The 20,806-nt window shown below is 37.9% G+C and overlaps 1 protein-coding gene across 14 annotated transcripts in view; it reads right to left on the reverse strand.

Moving 5' to 3' along the window:
- Positions 1-2,166: 2,166 nt before the first annotated feature.
- Positions 2,167-20,806, reverse strand: part of LOC307186545 (uncharacterized protein) — a 1,017,825-nt gene continuing 999,185 nt past the window's right edge. For all 14 annotated transcript variants that reach the window (XR_013828391.1, XR_013828392.1, XR_013828393.1 and 11 more), the window contains one exon: positions 2,167-2,577. The gene's annotated coding sequence lies outside the window, so the exon portion shown is untranslated. The remainder of the gene's footprint in view (positions 2,578-20,806) is intronic.

Consider the following 20,806-nt stretch of genomic DNA (forward strand, 5'->3'; position numbering starts at 1 on the left):
TGTGCTTCCTGGACTTGGGTCACTATTTCCTTTCCCATGTTAGGGACGTTTTCAACTATAATCTCTTCAAATATTTTCTCAGACCCTTTCTTTTCCTCTCCTTCTTCTGGGATCCCTATAATTCGAATGCTGGTGTGTTGAGTGTTGTCCCAGAGGTCTCTGAGATTTTCTTCAATTCTTTTCATTTTTTTTCTTTATTCTGCTCCTTGGCAGTTATTTCTACCACTTTGTCCTCTGGCTCACTTATTCATTATTCTGCCTCAGTTATTCTGTTATTGATTCCTTCTAGTGTATTTTTCATTTCAGTGATTGTGTTGTTCATCTCTGTTTGTTTGTTCTTTAGTTCTTCTAGATCTTTGGTAAACATTTCTTGTATTTTCTCAATCCATACTTCCATTCTATTTTCAAGATTCTGGATCATCTTTACTATCATTACGCTGAATTCTTTTTCAGGTACATTGCCTCTTTCCTCTTCATTTATTTGGTCATCTAGGTTTTTACCTTGCTCCTTCATCTGTGACATTTTTTTTTTTTTATGAGTGGGATTATAGTCCTGTTTCACTGGTTGTTCAGCCTGAGGCTTCCAACACTGGAGTTTGTAGGCTATTGGGTGGAGCTAGGTCTTGGTGCTGAGATGAGGGACTCTGTGAGACCTCACTCTGATTAATATTCCTTGGGGTCTGAGGTTCTCTGTTAGTCCAGTGGTTCAGACTCAGAGCTCCCACCACCCAACCCTGGGCTTGTGAACCAAGATTCTGCAAGCCATGTGGGGTGGCAAAAAACAAAAAAACTAAAAACAAAATAACAATAACAAAGTAAAAAATAAAATTAGACTAGGAAACTAACGTATGTTAGGAAGAAAGTAAAAATAAAAATATAGATGAATCAACAACTGGAAGCTACATCAATACCACAATAGTAAAAAAGAGGAGGAGGGAAAAGAAAAAAAAAAAGGAGCGGGGAAAGGCCTTGGCTGTGAAGGGTGGGGCCTAAGCAAGGGCAAGGTTTGGGTGGTGGGCGGGGTGTATGCTCAGGACCCACAGGGCTGGAAAAGGCCCTGGGGACTGTGGGGGGTGGGGCTTAGGCTCAAGGAACAGGAGGGACCCAGCTGTGCCCCCCACTCCTGGTCTCAGAGGGCAGGGGACCTCACCTGGGAGCCCATTAGGTTTCCTGGGCTTGAGTGGGTGGGGCAAACGCCCCCCTCTCCTCTCTTGCTCTTCTGGTCTGGGAGGGTCTCTCCCACCTGCCTCTCCTGATCTCCCCGTCCTCCCTTCTATGCCCCCAGGACCAATGTGGCCGGGGGGAGGGGGGACCTTGGAGGGCAGGGGATTGGCCTGGGAGCTCAGCAGGCTCCCCATGCCCGAGTGGGCAGGGCAATCGCCCTCCGTTCCTCTCCGGCTCTTCCCAGAGACTCCTTCCCGCCTGCCTCTCATGATCTCCCTGGCCTCAGGGGTGCTGATCCTGTCTGGCCTCCACTTCTCCTCCCCCCTCAGTCCCCCTACATCCTGCAGGTTCACTTTGGGGTTTCTCCCATCTCCTTGGGCATCAGAGTTCCCCACCAGCGGCCGGCAGGTATCCTAGTTGTGGGGAGACGGTAACTCTGCCACAACTCTTCTTAAATTAAGAAGCACAGCCATCTCTTTGCACTTTACAGACTTGTAGAAACTACTCCTTCTTACAAATCAAGTTGGACTGTCCCTGTTTAACAGGTTTCATGTGATAAAATAAAAATGTATGGGAGTAACGCTGAGAGTGCCAGAGGAAATCATGATCTTGAGGCAGTGTAACTGAAAGGAGAATCTGTTACAGTAGCACCTACCAGGTAAATGGGAGCTATAAAAGGATGTGAATAAAGTTAAGCTCATTATTGAAAAAGATAATTAAGATAGAGGTAAATCTGGGATGTACTCACTGAGATTGTGATTAAAGCGGAGAAGATCTGATTGAGTCACAGTTCAAGTGACTTTGAGAAGGACAATTAAGACATGAAGCTCAGGGGATAAATCAGAGTTTCAAAGAGAAGAGTGCCTTGCTCTCTGGATGCCATGACAGCAAGAGGGGGTTGGGAAAGAAGGCTCAAGCCTAGAGGTGGGTCTGTTAACTAATGCCTTTTTGGCAGATGCACTGGTGCCAAACTTGAATAACAAGGCTATGTATTTACATCTTTCCAAAAATTATGCAGTTTTCATTCTAAGCTGCCCTAATAAAAATTATATGCATACAAAAATGTATTATAACCTATTCTAGACTCCAAATTATTTTTTCAGTATTTGTTTCTGGGCAATTCCAAATAAAAGCTCTGAACTGTGTACCTGTTCCTGTATGATCTGTAGTACAGAGGTACTCCAAACTCATTGCCAGAGTTACCTAGGGAGGGAGACAGATGGAATGATAGATGGATGTGTGGATAAATAGGTAGATTTCTGGATCTTTCCTCAGATTTACTGTATTCGAAGCCATAAGAATAGAGTCCTGGAATCAATATATGTAAAAACTTTCCAGATGATTCTGATTCCACTTGTCCAAGTTGGAGAATCATGTGGCATTGTCATGGAGATTGTGAGAGAAGCATGTTACCTATAAACAAAAAGAAAAGGGTAGATCTGAGATTTCTAGGAGCTTAGTCTCTAGAGAAATGACCATCTCTTTGTCCAGTGGTGGCAGCAGTAACTTCCCAGGAGAAGCTCCCATAGGAATTGATCTGGTAGAGCCTTGTGTTGGAAGTTACTATAGGGCAGATGAGCTGAAGGGAAACAAGGGCCCAGAGAGCTAAAGTGCTTCTTTTTCCCTAATAGGCTATTATAGATGACCCCCCAAAAGTATTAAGGACAATGTTTTGGGGTCCACTAAAAGTGGGGGAAGGAATTAGAGGATTGGCCCAATAAATGCATAGAAAGATTGTGCCCAAGGATCACACCTTTGATAATGTGTGACCATGGTAAGGGTGTCTCTCCAAAGATAACCAGAAAGTGATCCATCCAAATGTGGTGGGGACCGCTCCAGGCCTGAAGCAGTGCTTGTACACCTGAAGATAGGGGACAGCTATGACTCCATCCTATGCTCCGTGGCAGTCCCACTTCCCTCTCATGGGCATTCTTTTCATTGCTTCTGGTGTCACAGGTAAAGCCTCTTTCCTGTTTGGCCTGAGATGTGCTTATATCTAGTCTTGCTATATATCTCTAGTCTGCTCTATTTACCTCAGATGTACCTTCACAACATAAAATTTCTCAAATGTGATACAACATCAGCACTTCTTCATGCACTACATCATCTCTCCTCACCTCTTGTTTAGAACTATAAGGATGAAGTTATGCAAAGATGCTTATCTAAATTCTTAAGCCCAACTACCACAAAGGCTGTCAAACAAACATTGTTGTTTTCTTTTCCCGAACAATGTGTTAACCTGTAGTAGAAAGAATACATCCTTTCCGTGGACCAGAGACTCTTCACTTTAAATTCTTTTAAAGTTAATTTTTTTAATTTATAGTTATGCTTTGTGTCGATCATAAACACTTACATTTAAATTCCTCCTACTGCTTTCTACTTATGTGCAAGTAACTAGATCTCTCTGGACCTTAGCTTTAAATTGAAGATAATTTCTACTTTATGGGGCTATTGTTAGAGTTCAATAGGATAAGAATGTCAAGAATTTAATACTCAGTAAATATTAAATATTCTTTCTTCTTTTACCTACACTTATAGACCTAAAAGAAAAATTTATTTTACTTTTCTCATTGATGAGTTCCCAAAATGCGCAGCATTCTGTCCTAGGATCAGAGGTAAATAATGAAGGATTCATGAGCTCCTAGGGGTTCCACAGACGGACTTTAAGTGTCAAGAGTTGTAGGTATGTACATGTTTTGGGTAAAGATTCATGAATCTCTTCAGATTCTCAAGTAATCTTTGACCTACCCACTTAAAATGTTGGGAATTACGGTTTTAACCGCCTTATAAATTATACTAATCCCCCCTAAGTTGAAAATCATCTTTTTGTGAGCTTCCATGATGCCACCTTAAAATTTCTGTGGGCATATTTTATCAAGGCATATTTCATAGAGTAGGTGTGAGATCAAATGAGATAATGCATACAAAATGTTTTCTTAAGCTATAAAACTACATAAAGGAAAAGCATTACTATTCGCAGCAATCTGTACTGTACTGTTGTCTTTGTAGCTGTGGGATATCTCTTCCTGATTCGTTACGATAAAAATGATAATTGATTACAACATTAATCACAATTACATTGTATTTTTATCACAATGCTCACAGCTGAGCAAGTTAATTAAAAAAACCTAATTGTGGCTATTTTTAATTTTTCTTGGGCACCACTTCTATGAATTTAGAACTACAATATTTTTTATGCTTTAAGAAATCTTTGATGGCATCTAAAATAACCTCTGTTTTTAGATGAGGGAACTGGGCCTTGAGTCCCTTGATGGCTATGAGAAAGTAACCTGCCTGTAGCCATATAGCTAGTTTATTGAAAGTTAGGACAAGAGAATATAATTAGGCTATTTCTTGCACTCTTTGATTTGTTAAAATAGTTGGTAATTTGAATGATCTTTCCAATATTTTTAAGGGAACGATGTTTAAGGAAAGTTCTGTTAAAGTATTTGTTATGGTAGATAAGGAAGAAAAGTAATATTGATAAGGAAAAAAAGAATTAATCCTCCATGGAGTATCTCCCCTTAAAATATATTTTGATTGGAATGACCCAGAAATCTGCCTCAATTGCACAATGTGTTTTCCTTAGTAAGTAGCAACTTATAGCTCAAACACTAGTGTTTTACTCAATGTGCTTTGGTAATAAGGGCCCCCTTTAGGCTTGCTTAAATAGAAAGCTATATTGAAGAATAAAGAAGCAAACCTCAGCCAGGTCCTGTGGGAGACAACCTTTGAGAACCTGGAGACCTTCGGGACAAGGATTTTTCTTTGTATGTCTGTTCTGTTCTTCAAGCCAAGAGAAGAGACCAGCTTTGTCTGCTTCTCATAATTGTACACGTGGGTAAATCTGACCCTAAATGAATTTTCATTTCACGTACCCAGACTTTTCTATCAGGGCCTCTGTGTCTCTTCATTCATTTCAGAGAGACAGAATCTGATCATTGAGCGGTTGATGGATTGGTCTGTAGGCTACAGGATCAATTCTGGTTTTCCAGTGACTGGAGGTGAAGTTTTATTTCGGTCAGCCAATCCCACATGTTACCAGAGGAGAGAGCTGCCTCAAAGGAAAAACTTAAAACAAATTTAAAACACCAGAATAAAACAATGGTTCTGAAATTTCTAGGGTTCAATTTTTATTTTCAGAATTATGTTTTGGGGCAGGTATTTTGATACATGATCTAGCTATGGAGAAGGCTTTAAAAAATAGATATGGTCCTGTATAATCTAGGATATATGATTACTATATTTCCAGTATCAGGAAAATATAGAAGATTCTTTTTCCCTGGGAAAAAGCAATGATCTAAGAAGTTTCTGGGAAATTCGAATTGGATGTTAGGGAGTCTAGTACTTATTTTTTCTGGTTTAATATAAAACCACATGAACTGATTGATATAAACCTCTCCCATGAATATTATTTCAGGTTATCTTCTAGTTTTTATCACCACCTCCCGCCCCCAATGCTGCTCTTGAGTTAAGGGCATAGTATTTCAATGGCTACAAGGTACCCAGGGAATTTGGGGTTGTTCAGCATGAAATGTTTTCTGAGAAGTCTCATATCCTCTTGTGTTTTATCAGATTTATACTGATGCCATTTTTAACAAGTCAGATGACTTCTTCAGAAATGCCATCAATTAGGACATATTTTAGTGCCATTACCATATACATATTTATATATACAAATCCTAAAATATGATCATGATAACTCTGAAACTGTTTAACATCATCTATACATAGAAACATAGAAAAACCATAATAATCCAGTGCATACCGTTAGACTTTGTTAGTTTTTAAACTAATGGCTATAGTATTTCATATCTCTATTATAATTTTGAGCTCCAGATTTTATTCTTCCCTTTTCCTTTCTCTCTGCTTGGAGAGTGAAACATGTAATAAAAGAGATAAAAATAAATCTAAAAAGTAATTAGCAAAACAGATATCTTAGTGTGTAGTTTATATCTATATTAATAAGAATAAATAACAGTTTAATTCTGTAGCTGAGATTGATAACTAGGAAGCTAAGGTAAAGAATTTCTTTTTCTTAATGCAAGGTTGAGAAGGAAACAATGAGTTGTTTCATGGAGGTGGGTGAGGTTTTTAAGAGAGCAAGAAGAAAATCATTTTGGTCACAGACTCTAGTATGAATTTTCAGAAAATATTCTTAAGTTTACCAAGATTGGACAGGGAGAGACTAAATATTTGATTTTATTGATGAAAGAGGGGAAGGGTAGAGTTTTAAATACACAATGGAAAAAGAAACATGAAGTTTGGTTGAAATGATTCAGTAAGTAATGGGCACAGAGTCAAAGAAGATTCTTAAATTCCAAGTTGGGAGACAGGTGAGAAGATGTCAATGTCCAGGGCTTCCATGGTGGCACAGTGGTTGAGAATCTGCCTGCTAATGCAGGGGACACGGGTTCAAGCCCTGGTCTGGGAGGATCCCACACGCCGCGCAGCAACTAGGCCCGTGAGCCACAACTACTGAGCCTGCGCCTCTGGAGCCTGTGCTCCGCAACAAGAGAGGCCGCGATAGTGAGAGGCCCACGCACTGCGATGAAGAGTGGCCCCCGCTTGCCACAACTAGAGAAAGACCTCGCACAGAAACGAAGACCCAACACAGCAAAAATAAATAAATAAATTAATTAATTCCTACCCCCAATATCTTAAAAAAAAAAAGAAAACCACAGCTTTAAATAAAAAAGGTCAATGTCCACTGAAATGTATCATTTCTACAAATATTTGTTGAGTGTCTAAAAGGGGGGGCAAGCATTATAACAGACACTGTGAGGGATATAAAAAGAAATCAAATGGAGAGACTTCATTCAATTTGCCATTAATTGAAAAGGAGGTAGAAGACATTTACAGATTTGGGGAAAATGACTGAATATGGAAATACGTAAAAGAAACACAAAGTGCTATGGAAGTTCAGAAACAAAACTGCAAAATGGAAAATCAAAGACTTTTTATGAAGTAGATAACATTAGACTTCTGTGTGCAGAAATAGTATGGAAGAACATTCCAAAAAAACACATGGAGACAGAGCCATACTTATCTGTATCTAAAAAGGCCAGTCAGTATAGTGAGAAATAAATAGCTTGAGTGACGAGGTTACCTTATTTAACATTTTATCATTTTTTTCTGGTACATAATATGGGTTCAAAAACAGTTGAATATTGCCAAAATGTGTAGCGATATCAAGGGAGATGAAGTCATTTGACCAATAGTTATTAAAGAAAGAACGAAAACAAAAGTTAATTAAATACCTTTTAATGTGTTTAATTTTTTAAATATACATTGCAGGAAAATACATATATATATTTTTAAAAAAGCTAATTGTTGTAGCTTTTTACTTCTGAGGGATGACACAGAGCATACCGGTGGGGAAAAATATCATCATCCTTTTTATTTCAGAGTGTCATGGGGGTCAGAGAAAAGACAGAAGAGAATGTCTTGTTTCTGCCTATTTTTCTGGGCTGCTTAAATTTAAGATCCAGAAGATGCACTTCTGCTTAGAAAAGCACATAAATAAATCCTTCTAGATAAAAGATAGGCTTTCTAGGGAGAGAGTTTGAAAAAGAAAGGAAGAATCAGGAAACATGTTTTGAGCTGGTATTTGATGAAAAAAATTCTGCTGCTGAACAGATTCATGGTCTTGGATTGTTTTAATTATGTACGTTATTGGAGTATAAACTTCTTCCCTGACCCAAACTTTTAACAGAGTCTTCTGCACATAATAATCATTGGATGAGTGGATTTGGTGAAATCTAGGAAAAGAAGTTGTGTTCCACACCTGAGTCAGAAAGAAGATAGTAAAGAGACTGACTTTGAAGTAAAGAAGAGATTGAAATAAGGAAGTGAAGAGAAGCAGCAACTCAGAGCCAGTTGTAATTATGAGGAACTAAATCTCTAGGAATTCACAAAAATCACAAAATTGTAGGTTAGTAAGCTTGAACAATTTCATTTAAATTTCAAAGGAGAATGAGGGCTCAATTCCATATACTTATGTCATTTAACACTGATTATATGGCGAAGGCAGAGTTATAACTCCTAGGTCTCTTGAGTCTCAGTTTTGCATTCTATTATATGAATGGAGGAAAGCAGAGCAAAAGAACCCAGAATTGTTAGGGATTGGGTAAACCATGGTTGCTAAGTAAAGTGTCCTATCTTTAAGGTACCCTGGTCAAACAAATGGTGACATCCAATGCTTTGCCAAAGGAAAAAGGGCAGTGGGAGCAGGAAGATGGATTATTTCCTGGAGAATTTAAAAGCAACAATAAAATTGACTTAAAGTTAAACTGCTGTTGTTATGATCAGGCACCGGTGAATCTAAACAATGTCCACGATAAAATCCTCTTCCCTGCTGAGGCTAACCTTTCTATCATTCCCATCTTCGGTGTGCCAGTGAAGATTTCCATTTGCAAAAGGCATGTACAGGTATCCCCTGATTTTCAAAAGTTTGCTTTCTGTCACTTTGATTTTACGAAAGACCTACATCAGGACCTATTTTCCTTAAAGGAAAGAAATCTGAAAAGGATTTTTGCTTTTACGAAAAAAGCGACAATAGCTCTCAGCATTCGTTTTGCAGCGAGCATGTTAGAGAGGCAGCAAGAGTGGCACCACCAAGCTATCTCCCCAGGAACAGCACTCAGCATCCACATCAAGCTGCCACAGCTTTGAACTGTCTCTGTGAGCATCTTGCTTTGTTAATCTCGATTTATTTTGTGCATCCGTTAGCAAGATGTGTCCTGAGTTCATTGCTTTTTTGCTTTATGCCATTTTGGCTTAAGAAAGGTTTCTTAGTAGGAATACTCTACTTTCAGGCGGAGGAGGAAAACTGTCATCTGCTTCCCTGTCTGCAAGACTAGACCCAAATCATGGAATAAAATCGACATGAATCTGGACGACTGTAATCAGAGTCTGGTAAATCATCTCACTCCCTAGAGCCAGGCACTATCTCATAGTGGCAACCTCCCTGTTAAGTATTTCAGTTGAGATTGACTGCATCTGTTTGCCTATACCCACTCTCTTCTATTCTACACCTACCCTTCTAGATCCTGTCCATTCTCATACTCAAATTTCCCTCCTAAACTGATTTAGCCAGTTAGAAATAAAATCACATTAGTCTAAAGTGTAAGCTCCCTGTGAATAGGAAAAGTGCAAGCTTTCCTTTTCTCTTTTTTAAAATTTTGTAAAAATTACATACAGTGGAACACACAGATCTTTTATGTATAGTGTGATGTTTGAGTGTCTCTCAGATCTTTTTCCCATTGCTTTTTATTGGGTGATTTGTCTTTTCGACAACAGACTTGAGGAATTATTCTGGATACATATATTTTGTGACCACCCCTCTTCCAGGTTCACTCCTCTTCCCACAAGTTGGCAGCCTGGACTCTATCCTTCAACATTAGATCAGTGAGAATTCTGCTCTCTCTTTAAATTCTAGAAGCCCTGTGTTCACAGCTGACTAAGAAATTTCCTTGAGGGTAAAGAGCATATAAACATGGACCTCTTTCTTTCAAGGCTCAAATCTTTTCCAGTTTCTGCCCATTTTCAGTTACTCCCCTATGCTTTTAAATAACTTCAAACATTTCTTTTTCTTCAGACTTTATCATTGTTATCTATAGAAAGATTAGTCAATACATACTAATTCACTGTTAACTGGAACAGGAATAGATTCCTGCTTTTTTCACTGTTTTATTCCCAGATACTTTAACAGTTCTTTTTATATTTTTGGAATTAAATTAACAATAATGAAAAAAAAAATTTCAATGCTTTGAAAAAGCTGAGTGTTATGGTCTGAATTGTGTCCCATCAAATTTCATATGTTGAAGCCTTAACTCCCAATGTGACTATATTTGAAGACAGGACCTATAAGGAGGTTATTAAGGTTAAATGAGGGTAGAAAGGTGGTGCCCTGATTCAGTAGGATTAGTGTCCTTATAAGAAGAGACATTAGTGTGCGTTGTCTCTTTCCTTGTCATGAGAGGACACAGTAAGAAATTGGGCATCTGCAAGTCAGGAAGAGCGCTCTCACCAGGAACTGAGTCGGCCAACACCTTAGTCTTGGCCTTCTCAGCCTCCAAAACTGTGAGAAATAAATATTGGTTCTTTAAGCTTTTCAGTTAGTGGTATTTTGTTATGGGAGCCTGAGAAGAATTTTTTTTTTCATCAAGTACACAGACAGAGTAAAGCCTATATTTTAAACTATTTTGTTATAAGACCAAACCAACTCACAGCATACTACCTACCACGTAATTTAGAGTTTATAATTTAGTGTAATTCTTTACTCCCTGTATTAGTTATATTTTGCTATGTAACAGATTACTCCATAACTTAGAAGTTTAAAACAACAAATATTTCTTTTCTCACAATTTCTATGGGTCAGGAATGCAGGCACAGCTTAGCTGAGTGCCTCTGGGTCAAGATCTCTCATGAAGTAGCAGTCAGTATGTCAGCTGGGACTGTAGTGGAGAATCTGCTTTCCAAGTTTAGTTACATCATGATTATTGGTTGAATTTCAGTTCCTCACAGCATGCTGGACAGAGGGCCTCATTTTCTCTCTCTCTGTTGACCAGATCCTTTTTCAGTTCCTTACCATGTGGGTCTCTCTGTATCTGACTGTCCTCAGAGAGGGTGAATGGAGAGAGCAAGAGAGCCACCAGGGTGGGAGTCACAGTCTTTTTGTAACCTAACCTTCGAGCCATCCCATCACGTCTGCTGCATTATCTTCATTAGAAGCGAGTCAGTGAATTCAGTCCAAGTGGAGAGGATTAGACAGGAGTAAAAATATTGGAGGTAAAGTTTATTAGAAGTCATCTTAGAAGCTGTCTGCAACATTTTCCTTACAGGCAAAATGAGAATCATCAAAAATTTAAATATAAAAAAAATGGACCTCATCTTATTTCAGGCACTGCTATACTCTAAGGGATAGAAAGATACATATATCACCATTCCTGTCTTCCTGGAGCTGGTGGTCGGTTCAAGAGGTAGAACTGGATAAATGTGATCAGTGCTGTAAAAGCTGTGGGAATTGTGGGAACAAGGAGAACTTTATAAGATGTAAAAAATGTTGCCTTCACAAAGGAGATAAAGCCTGGGCTGTGTGTTGAAGAGAAGGGACCAGCCTGATAGACCAGAGAGAAAGCACCTTCCAGCGTGTGCCTGAGAGCCTTGCAGGAGCTGCAGGCATCCTGAATGACAAAGCCTGGGGCCTGCATTGTGGGGAGTGGCGAGCAATAAGGCTGGATGAAGGAGCCAGAAGCCATACTGTGAAGGGCTTTTTAGGCCATACTAAGAACTTTGGACTCTATCCAGTAAGTGGAATGGAAACACTGAAGGATATGACCAGATATGCACAGCGTAAAGAACAGCCTGACCCAAGCTCCATGTGAACCGCCTTGCCAATCAACAGGCCAACAAGGAGAGGGATAGGTCTCATCTCCAGTTACACAAACTCCCCTGTCAGAATGATTAAGTCATAACCAGGTGGAAAGCGCTTTGTGAGTTCCTTTACTTCAGATCAAATCACACATCTCAATGACAATGCACCAGATCTCAATGACATGTAATTTCTCACAAGCACCACCTTCTGTAAAGCAACTGGAAGAATATGATTTAAATTCATTTCCAGAGAAGAATGAAAGGAAATAGTGGTATTTCTGCATAACGTTAACCATGATGCAGCCCAACCCATAGCTCCTTTATTTAGCTTGCTAAATTCAATGAATCTCTAAATACTTTAATTACTTCCCCCACTGCAACTCTGTGCCATTCATTTCTTCCTCCACGGTGCCAACTCTATGCCATTCATTTGTTAAAGCCTCCTTTGAAATTCATTTTTCACTTTTGCCCAAAGATCCATAGGCTTTCTATATAGAAGTGAAAAGAAGCAGTGAGGCGTATAGTCAGTGATACTTAAAACTAGATGAGTCACCCGCAAGGACTGTCTGGAGTGTGTTGGAAGTCTCAGCCCTGTGCCACAGTCTACAGTCTGGTAAAAATCCAAACAACCCAGATTCTATTTAAGTCCATAACCTTCTTTTTAGTTCATGCTGAACCCAAAGGGCTCACCAATATTTACTAAATTTACATCATCATCAAAGGGCAATAACACTGTCTTTAGAGTATTGTGTGATGTGACTTCTGGTCATATAGTGCTCAACTAAACAATGAAGATTTAAACAATTTGAATGTGTTGGGTCCCTACTGACAGTAAGCCTTGCTCCAATATTTTTCAGAAAAACCCAAAATGCCTGGGTCACAACTACAGGAAGTGAGATCCAGGTCACCCATATATGTAGAGATTATATGTCTCCTATCAAAAAAACAAAATTTTCTCCATGAAATTTTAACTTCAGAAACAAGTAGGAAAGCTGTGATTATCTTCAAAAAATTATTTTGTTCTAGATTACTATATTTTATAAATTTATCAGCAAAAAGATACTTTTATTCTTCTTAATTTATAAGCAGTCCAGCATGAAGTTCAGATACCAGAAGCAAAAAACATTCATTTTATTACCCATACCTTCTTAGTTGGGATCATGCAGGGGTTTGAAATTATCATTTAATTATGACTTAGGAAAGGCAATCTTTTGGAAAAATTAAAGGATCTGGCATGGCCCTTCAGAGAGGGTAATTGCCAAGGAAACTTAGCAAATATAAGTTAGGCAAACTTGAGTGATGACAGATGTAGAAACTGAGTGACACAGAATGAAGTGACAACACAAAATTAAAGAAGATACTCTCTAGTCCACCGTGGCTGATACATTCAGGATTAGAAATGTTTCTACGATGTACAAAACACTAGCATTTTGCCATCAGATATAAGTTAATATAGGAACTACCAGAGTTCTAAAATTACAAACCTAAAAGTAATTAAGCAAATATAACTTAGTAAGAGCATTTATAAAATATCAGTAAGATATTTTGCTATTTTGGAAAGCTGTTAATGCCAGAAACTCATGTGGCCATGCTGTAGTAGAGAAATGGAAGTACATATGGAAAAAGAAACAGCCAATTAAAGCCAATTTCTACCATTAGGGCATTTTCAATTTAATATATTATTGTTGGGCATTTTACTTTCAAGACTTTTCACATGGAAATTAATGGGTTTCAGGCTTTAGACTTTTACCTTATGAGTATGTGATTACTACCTCAAATATAGGAATAGAGTACATATGACCAGTTGAAATATAATGTTAAATTCATCTTAAAACAAACTTTAGATTATAATATTTTTTGCTAAGGAGCAGAAACAAGAACCAGTTGGGTAGGGTTTTTCTCCTATCCATTCATTTCAATATTTATCAGGAATCTGTGTCCTTAGAGAAAGAAAAAGGGCAAAGTTGGCTCTATACTTATAGGTAGTAAAGATGTGGTGAGATGGGGCCAAGCAGAGTGTCCTCCCATTCCATGATTGGGTAACTCTTAACGCCACCACAAAATGAAGTACCAATAAGCTTATTCTCCCAAGTCACTGGTCTTGGGACTTTGGAGGTTCATTTTCACCTTCCTCTTGTTCCCTTCACCTACAGGCTTTCTTTAGCCCTGCACATGCTCAGTCATTCAGTTAGAGTTGAGCAACAGTGCTAAAATTACTCCTACTCATTACATGTACCCTGGCACTTCATTTAAGCTTTCTACTTTGTGCACGAATTTGGATTTGAATAGTAGTCTCTGGTTTCACTTCCTTGTTTACCACTTTATTTTTCTGCCTGTCCCTAGCCTAAATAAGGGCTTCTCAGCTCTTTGAAGGTGGAAGTGCTAAAATTTCTGCACTGTTTCATTCAAATAAGAATATATTTCAGATAATGTAAGAGGATCTCTGTTACTCCATACTGTTCCTCTCTGGGGAATCTCCTTTACATCCAGTCTACGCCGTATTTCGCGGATAATCGGCTTTACCAGCATGTTTCTGTGTCTCCTCCCTTCCTGTTATTCATCATGCTTATTCCATGAAAACTGGCTCACCTCAGCCTCAGCTAATATCTCTACATGCTTCTTTCTTCTATGTCACTTTCTCTCCCACTGTCCAACACCTTCTTTCTCACATTTTCTCCAAACTTGTTTTTCTGAAGGAGTAGTTAGCGGCATCTACATTTCTCTACATCCCCCTTCTTCCCATTTGGATCTTCTAATCTCTGGGCTGACTCACTCCTCTCTTCCTTAGTTCCTAATATGTCAGGTACTACCAGTTCCCTGATTTCTAGTTCCTCCAGTTCCTTTCTTTATAGAACATGAGCATATTTGCATTTTGATTAGCTTTGACGGGGCTCTGGATTTCTCTCAAATCACTTAATTTTTTCCTTCTGGCTTTCCTTCCTTGTTGCCTTCTTTTCTCCTTTCTTTCTTTCTCTCTTTCATTTTCTTCCATTCTTTTATTTTCTTTTTCTCTTCTTATTTCTATTTACCTCCCTCCCTCTCTCCCTCACTCTTTTCCTCCCTCGCCTTTCTTTTTCTTTTCTCCTTCTTTTTTCCTTCCTTCCTTCCTTCCTTCCTTCCTTCCTTCCTTCCTTCTTTCCTTCCTTCCTTCCTTCCCTCTCTCCCCACCCTTCTTCCTTCCTTCAATGTTTGTCTCTCTGTAAGTATGAAATATAGTCTTGATTATTTGATTCAGACAAACAAGGTATCAGCTGTGTTTCTCCCACTTCTTCCCAACATCATCTCATGATCTCATGTCAAATCTTTTTCAGGTTTTACAAGAAATTCAGTCATGTTCAAAATAAACTTTCCTTAGGATTGGAGAGAATTGGGAGTGAGGAGTCATACTGTACAATCTGTAGTATTCTTTCATCTCCTAAATTTTTACCCCTTTCTCACTCAATTTCTCTCCTCCTTAATCCTTCATCTATGGATTCCTTGTTTGCCCCTGATCCCAACTGTTCAGAGTGATGTCTTTCTTCATCTTAAGCCTAGGAGTAGGGGCTTAGAGGCTTAGCCATTACTCAAGGGCACTTACTATTATTAACTAGATTTTTGTGGGAAAAATACACACTCCTGAAAAATACTCCAAACAGTGGAGATATAGAAATGAAAATTAGATCTTTCTTGGACCCCAAACCACCAGACTCTCTCCCTTTAGGTAAACACTGAACTGAGTATCTTTCTAGGACTATTTCACGGCTATATAAGTATGAATGTGTATATGTCCTTTGATAAAACACAAACTGTGGCATAGTAATTGACTGTTCAGCTCAGGGTTTTGTTGTTTTTGTTGTCATAAAGTCACCACAGCATCTCATATTTCTCACTTTTGTTTAGCTGAGTAATCAGCAGGAGCAACTATTTTAGAGGAGTTCATCAAGTTACAGTGTTAAATTTGTTTGGCACCAGGGAACAACATACTACTAGACCTTAATTCTCATTGTAAAGCTTTGCCATCATGCTGTTTTTTTAACTCATCACTGTAAATCAGGCTCTCTTAATCTTTTTAACCTGGAAGAACATGCAAACTGATGTTCAGGTCCAAGGGAAGTCCTGCACAAAACTGTGATATCTATATCTCACAGTATATTTGATTGATCAGTTAGTTATGGATATAAAAATCCAATAATAAATGCCAGTGTTCCTTTGAATCAAGGTGGCATTTGCAAATACGGTTCTATTTATTATAGCTAACTTATTAACCTGTTCTTTATGTACAGTTTGCCCCTCCACCAAGATTATAATTGCTAAAACAAGTGGATATTGTAGGTGAAAGAAACTTCAATTTTTCTTAAAAGTCCCACTTAATTTTTTTAACCTTATCCATATTAGCCTAAAAGTCTCATTGCATGTTCCTTCAATGTGGTTTGCTAATGAGATAGGGTGTATGGTAGATGCAAGAATAGTACTTTTTGTTAAAAGTGAGAGGGTATTTTAGCCAAGTTTTTTGGAAAAAATAATAGGTCAATTTTACTATTCATAAAGTTAATTTTTTTCTTCCCATTTCTTAAGTTTTACATACACATAAGGTATACATAAAAAATTTCTGTTAAACAACTGTCTCAAGACAAAATCATATTTATTTCTTCCAAAATAAGGCTTGGTAGACTTCAATTTGCAATACAAACTGCAAACTGGTTGAATTAAGGCTCTTTGCAATATGAAAATCTGTTAACAATATGAATAATAAAACTGTAAAGTCATAATCCAAAGCACTGAGTGAAAATACAACATATGACACAAATTTTATATAAATTTTAAAAGTACATTTTCTAATCAGTGATATAAGACTCAGATATAGGCTTAGAATTATCAAAATGTAAGCATGAGTTGGTTATTTGATCTTATTCATGCGTCTACATATGATATAAATATAATATTTGAAACTAACTGTGAAAAAGTAAAATTTCACCTCTTTAATCTAAAACTTATGTGCTTTGCTTTCTTTTTTGCTTTGTTTTGTGTTTTGCTGCCAAAATTCTCACTTTATGGTTAAAAATTATATAAATACCCAGAGCCAACATTATCAACAAAATGAGACAATTTCTACCCTTGCTCTTGATGTTAGATCAACAAGAAAAAGCTTACACACATATGTAAGAAATTGAAAAGTACAGCAAAATGTTCATTGCTTTCTTATAATGGCAGGATACTTTTGTTTTGTTTTCAGAAATACAGAACTTTTCTAGAGATCAGTCAATTTCTCTTCTGTATATGATCAGATGTAGCTCATTAAGTTCTTCCTTGTCTCTCAAATTCACATTCTGTGGCTGAGAAGACTGTTCAAAGATAGATTCCTTCACACAGTCATACATAAAGACTGTTCAGTAGAGTTTACTGTACTCTCAAGAGTTCTTGGGGAGTTCCCTGGTAGTCCAGTGGTTAGGACTCGGCGCTTTCACTGTTGTGGCCCAGGTTCAATCCCTGGTCGGGGAACTAAGATCCCGCAAGCCAAGGGATGTGGCCAAAAAGAAAAAGAGTTTTCAATAGGATTTGAAACTTGCTGATCTTTTTCCTTACTCTCAGGCCCAAGTAGCAAATGGAAACATTTTATGATTTTTTTTTGCAAAATAATCTTTACAAATATTCCATTTCCTTTGATATCCAAGAATTGCATCACTTGAAGTCAAAACATTTTCTCCAGGACCTTGCTGAGATATGTACAACTGGTTCCTGTGGTGCAAAGTGCCCACCAAGTTCTGCAGACCAGCGTTGTGTAGCCATGCTTCAAAGCATTTCAGCAAAATTTCTTGATAGCACTTCTGCAGTTATCCTTTCAGTTAAGACATCCTGTTGAAAAGCCTTCACACAGTTTCCAAGAATATTCTTAAGTGAAATATTTTTTGTTTTTACTAAAACTAACCGTTTTTTGGACCATTATCCAGAACTTCTATCCTTCCATCTCCAAGACTATTTTTTTTTTGTTTGTTTGTTTCTTTGTTTGTTTGCGGTACGCGGGCCTCTCACTGTTGTGGCCTCTCCTGTTGCAGAGCGCAGGCTCCGGACGCGCAGGCTCAGCGGCCATGGCTCACGGGCCCAGACGCTCCGCGGCATGTGGGATCTTCGCGGACCGGGGCACGAACCCGCGTCCCCTGCATCGGCAGGCGGACTCTCAACCACTGCGCCACCAGGGAAGCCTCCCTCCAAGACTATTTGACACTAGCACCTTTCTGATGTGACAAAAATAGTATGTTATGATCACATTCAGTATTTTCTTTTTTCCTAGGAGAGACAAAAATCTCTGACAGAGTACCATCAGTACAGATACCAAGTCAGTTTCTCCAAGACACATTTCCAAAAATTAAGAGAAAAATATTTGATGTTTTCTTTTGGGGGACAGCTTTTTGCAACAGAAAAAAATTTATGAATTTCACAGTAATTTTCAAATCTTGCAAAGGCTAAAATATGACATTTACTGATGAAACCTGTGGACAACTCAAGATATATGGAGAAGCCATTGGTTCTTAGTTGATTACACAAAATCTTTTCAACATCATGTGACTTGTCATCAATAAGCTGGCTTATACAGTTTGTGATTGGAATCTTCAATTTCTTCATCATGAACTTTATCAGAATTTTCTTTTAGGACAGATCTAAAATTCTCCTCCACCCCTATATACCTTATCATCAAAAATAACCACACTGAATCTTCAGAAATGTTGATAAATTAGAAAATATTAATGAAATATAAAATAGAAAGACATAAAAATAACTAAATGAAAAAAAATTGCAAAAATGTTAAAAATTGTCCCATTACAGTTAATTTCTAATCTATACAAGTCATGTATTGCAATGTCTTGCAACAACAAAAAAGAGGCAAATAAAGTTGTGTGTATCATATTTTTTTCTTTATAATGAAAATTTCCCTGCTAATTCCATTATACTAATAAGAGCTTGTTCATGCCCATAAATCTGGCAGTTATGTATAACAGGAAATTGAGGAAAATAATTTGGGAAGGAGAGGTTATTATCATCAACCTAACATCATCCCCTTCTTGCAGTACAGAAAACACTAATTGTCAACAGCCTTTCATGCCAAAATGGAGAATGGAATCAACCAAATACACAGCTCTACCGTTTGCTTCCATATGGGGTCAATAATGAAACTCATAACAGAACTGCATGGTCACTGTCCATCACTGTGAGCACAAGCATTGCAGTCCAAAGCTCAAAAATTATGCTTGTTCAAAAAAAATTGCTGTCTATTGTAGAACCCTTTAGCAACATCTCATAGTACTGTAGAGTTTTACAGAACCTAGTTGTGAAACCTACTCTAGGAAACCAGAGTTCTGCATAGCTTTTATGCTTTTCCAGTTATCTATTGCTATGTAATAGAATACGTCAAAACTTAGTAGCTTCAAACAACTTATTATTCTTCCTCACATTTCTTGGATGACTGGATCAGCTGGGCAGTTCTTGCTTGGGATCTACTGTGATTACAGTCGAATGGTAGCTGGGCTGGAGGCATCTGAAGTTTTCTTCAATCACATATCTGGCAGGTGGCCTGGGATGGCTGGAACACATGGGAGTTGGCTGGCTGTCTTTGCTCTCCCTGTGACCATGTGGCTATCTTAGGCCTCCTCACTAAGTAATTCCTAAGGCCAGCTAACATTCAACTGGAAGGGAATTTGGCTCCACCTCTCAGTGGGAGGAAAAACAAAGATTCTGTGACTATCTTTCATCTACCATATACTAATTGTTTATCTAAGGCCCCAGATTTGTAGAATTCTTTTATCTTTCGAAAATGAGAAAGAAACTGAGATTTGGAGCATTTAAGAGACTTGCTCTCAAGGTCCTTCAGCAAATTAGTGACAGAGAAGTGAAAAAAATTATACATAAATCCCTTAATTCTTTAAATAGCATATCCTCCAGTTGCAGAGTGTTTTTAAAGTGAATAATATATCCTCAGTGTTAAAATCTACCAGAATGACATTTTAAAGATTCTTGTTGATGTGCATTAGTAGCTTTTGTGCAAGTGAAATATTTTCTCAAATTTAATGTTTTCTTTTTCCATCTCCAGATCCCCTAATTTCTAGTCTCTAATGTTTTAGAGACATGTTACAAAAAGCTACTGCACATATAATTTTCTCAGTGGTGATTTTATGCTACTGATTCTGCAGGCTGGAATTGCCGTTTGCCCTTATCTTCTGAAAATTAAACTGTAATGTCAAGTAGACATTGCAAAGGTTTGGCTAGTTAATATACTTTACTCATGAAAATCCACTTAAATCTTAATAAGCAGAAGTTGAAATGTTAGCACTTTAAGCTCCATACATTTATTTTAAACTGGTTTGTTTGGGGAGGGGGGAAAGAGAAGAAAAAGGTGTTTTCTAGAAGCTTATTTATGTGACGTTCCTGGGGAATAAAGCTGCCTTCTTTGGGCCTTCGCCTAGAGTTTTACTCTATTTTCTTCTTGCTCAAATCTGTTGTTTTCTCCTTGATTTTTTGCGAGTATATTCTGCTGCTTTTTGGGATAGTTCTCCTGGAGGTTTCTTATTTTGTTCTTAGGCAGAAGCTTGATGCCTTTTTTTTGGTCATTTGCCAATGGATATTTGAGTTGACCGTGTAGCCCCTGATGATGATGGTGCTAGGACAGACAGCCTCTTTTTTGTACTTCTGTAGTTGCCCCTGAAATTTGTAAAGGCATCCTGTTTCATCTTTTCTAACTTTGGCATGGGTTTTTAGCATGTGTGTATATGCATATAAAATTCCTTCATCTTCCAAGTGAAAATGCACAGAACCCTTCCAGATATTGCAACCTGATAGAAATAAAAGCCCGAACTCTTCAGCAAAATTATAACTCCATATACTTCTTTGCTTAAAGGAACTTTATAAAAATCATTATGACATATATTGTATGATACCACTTTCTTACTTATAAAGCAAGTTCGAATAGGCCATTTATTGGAACATCGCCCACATAACTGGCCTGGCTCACAGCCCAATTTTCTGACTTACAATTTTATAATGTGTCATGTTAATTTCCCTACAGGAGAAAATTAACTGACTAGTTGATAAGTCTTTCTATAGTTGTATTTCTCATTTTAAGTTTATATATTAACGTTATGGTCAGGTTTATTGTGAATTAGTTGCTCTGATCCAGATCATCTTTAAGTTTACTGGCAAAATCTAGTTTCTAGATTTGTAAAGCTATGGGTTGATGCTAGACTGCTGTTTCTTCCACTGTTCTAATGGCTATGATTATTAGAATCACCTGGGGTTG

Source organism: Stenella coeruleoalba (assembly GCF_951394435.1).
Source record: "Stenella coeruleoalba genome assembly, chromosome: 5".
NCBI classification, from domain to species: Eukaryota; Metazoa; Chordata; class Mammalia; order Artiodactyla; family Delphinidae; genus Stenella; species Stenella coeruleoalba.